The sequence below is a fragment of the Pongo pygmaeus genome, chromosome 5 (genome assembly GCF_028885625.2).
Source record: "Pongo pygmaeus isolate AG05252 chromosome 5, NHGRI_mPonPyg2-v2.0_pri, whole genome shotgun sequence".
NCBI classification, from domain to species: Eukaryota; Metazoa; Chordata; class Mammalia; order Primates; family Hominidae; genus Pongo; species Pongo pygmaeus.
The window spans coordinates 67,180,343-67,183,243 of record NC_072378.2 but is presented as its reverse complement, the minus strand read 5'-3'; the positions used below and the strand labels follow the sequence as shown (position 1 = coordinate 67,183,243).

Here is a 2,901-nt window from a genome sequence, read left to right as displayed (position 1 = left end):
AGCACTAAATATGTAGACTTCAGATTAGTCTATGCAACCCAGTGGCCCTCTCTCCAGAGGCATCAGTAATGCATTTGGTAAATACCTTGAACCATGAATTGTAAATTAACATAGTTATAATCTTGATAATATGAAAAAAGAGTTCCAAATACTTATTTTTTAAATGATAACATTAGAAAAAAGAAACAAACAAACTACAATTATCATCATTTCTATTTCCTGAAAATTCATTTGAGGCAACCTCTGCAAGTCACAGCTCCACATTTACATACAGTTCTGACCCTCTTTTTGGCTGAGCTGTGGTTAATACGCTCTGAAGATATATCCCCAGAACCTTTTGTTTGATTGTCAAAAATCAACTCTTCTCCAGCATTTATAGTTCTCATGGAACACAGAGTTATTTAGGGAAGGCCAGTGTCAAGTTATCAATGCAAAGATTGAACATCTGAAGTTTTGGGTCACTGCTATGATTCACAAAATGAGATACAGTTCCATATTGAGCTGCGTCCTCTGTGAATTCATCAGATTCATAGTCCAGATCCTTTGTTGTCCTATAACTGCCCTCATCTTTCAGCTTCGTCACTTGTGATTACCTTTCCAACTTATTCCATGACAAAACTCATTCTTTTAATCTTCACATGGGTTTTTACACCCAGCCATGGTCGTTGATACTGTGAAAGATGCAAAGTGAATTACTGTGTGCCTTTTTGTACAATCCTATTGGTAAAGTGAGGTCCACATTGACAGCTTGAGATACATTTATAAATGGGAGTAGCAGGTGGGATTTTAATTTGTTGGTTTTTACTATAAGCCAAAAGAATTCCAGCTTCAGCAGGACATTTTTCAAAGAAGCAATCTGTGCATGAACAACCAAAGGTAGCTTCATTTACTAAGCTGATTCCAGGAGCTGGTTTGTATTCATCAATATAGCAGAAGTCTGAAGGTGGGCCTTCTAAGTGAACCCTATTTTCAACAAATATCACTCCTTTATTATTCTGTCTTCTGCTGAGTTCATCTTGCCATCTCTGCAGAACTATACTTTGTTTGGCCTTCTTTACAATGTACTCGGCAATGGCAGATTTCGAAGCTGTGTTATTGTCTTTTGGAGTTATTGCTTTGCCTTTATTTACCTGAAATAAATAATTATGCTCACTATTAAAGAATTGCTGAAACAGTCATAGTCCCTTGAGATTTTGCAAAGGCTCCTAAGTATTTGTAGAATCTAGCCATCATTTTCATTTTACAAGATAAAATTCCACATTCTTCACTGCCTTGTAGTCACACAAGTAGTCCACCAATAGATTGGTGATTCCAATCTATTTAAATGTGTGCTTTTCTTTTCTGCATATTTCCTGAAGAATATCAAGTGTAACTAGCCAAGGCACCATACCAAGCTCGTTTGTGCCTTACCCCCAGCTGCTGCCATCTTGTGGATATTTCATTCAAGGTCTAACAGGATAGCTCAGGTGACCTAATGCCCACTCTTGCTCAGCCCTGTGAGACTTGGGGCCAATGCTGAGGGTCTGGTACCTGAGCATCTTGACATCACTGGAGGCCCACCTGGGCCACAGTGTCCCAATACTGTATTGTTTTAATAACTACTTTACTAGACACTTACTATATGTCATCATCTCTCAGCGTGGTACACATATTATTTAATATCTAACACTCTTTGTGTAGGCATTGTTATCTCAACTTTTCAGACAAGGAACTTGAGACTCAGATACAGTAAAATAATTAACCACAACTTGCTCAGATAATTAACATCATGGCTAAGTAGCAAATCAAGTTGTGGGTGATTGAAACACAAAATCCTAAGCACTACACTGTAATGCCTGGCACAGGAATCCATACTATGTATCATAAGCAATATCCTAAGATCATGATATTATATAGATAAATTTGACAATCTTACTCTTTAGTATTGGTATTTTTGTATGACAAAGACATCTACTCCACATAGAACAAATTATATCATTGGGTGATTTTCTTGAAAAGTTAACCTAATCTATATAATTGAGGGCCGTATGTATGTAACTAAACTCCACTGGATTAACTCTGCACATTTGGAATTTATTTGAAAATATTTAGCTTTCAACGTTTATTTGTTTCATCTAAGGAGAATATCTCTCTGTCCAATGCCTTACACGATATGAATTATATTATGTGCCACCAAGGACTTTTATTCACTCCCAAACATTGATATACCATTAATTAAAAATTAGAAAAATCAAAAATGTTAATAAAAAATTATTTTTTGGCAAAGTGCACTGTTTAGGGAAACTCTTTGTACTTGTTCTTTCTTCCAATAATACATAGTTTTTTATTGCAAAGATGATGGAAGAATAACCTTAGAACAGCAAAGATTTGGCTGTATCATCTGATAAGAAATATAAAACATTGTATTAAGTAATAATAGAATATTGCAATACATCTCCCATGCTGTATCTTTATGAATCTTTGCCCCTCCTTTATATATTTAAGCACCCAGTAATTTTATTCTTCAATAATCAAAGATGTCTTAATATAACTACTTTTTTAAATTTAATGCCTTAAGTTAAATCCCTTATATTTAATGGGTATTCATATATGTATTTCAATTAATTGTTCCATTTTGTAGTTGTTACCACCTTATAAATGAACAAAGCATTTTACATTTTTTTTTCATTTTTAGGTGAAAACAAGAATAATTAAAAATAAAATGACACGTTTATTAAGCTCCAATCAAATGACATTTATTTTGACTGAAATACCAAATTCTTTATCATGTCGTCCCAGCTTTTTTTCCCCAGCTTTCTTGCCACTATCTTTTGCAAAGCATTATAGGGTCTTATAACATGACTTTGTTCTTTCCCAAATGCTCAACACATGCTCATGCTTCAGGCCTTCATGAGTTTGTTT

At 34.6% G+C, this 2,901-nt stretch overlaps 1 pseudogene; it reads right to left on the bottom strand.

Annotated features, from left to right (window-relative positions):
- Nucleotides 1-227: 227 nt before the first annotated feature.
- Nucleotides 228-1,426, bottom strand: LOC129039064 (histone-lysine N-methyltransferase SUV39H2-like; annotated as a pseudogene).
- Between the last annotated feature and the right edge of the window lie 1,475 nt (nt 1,427-2,901).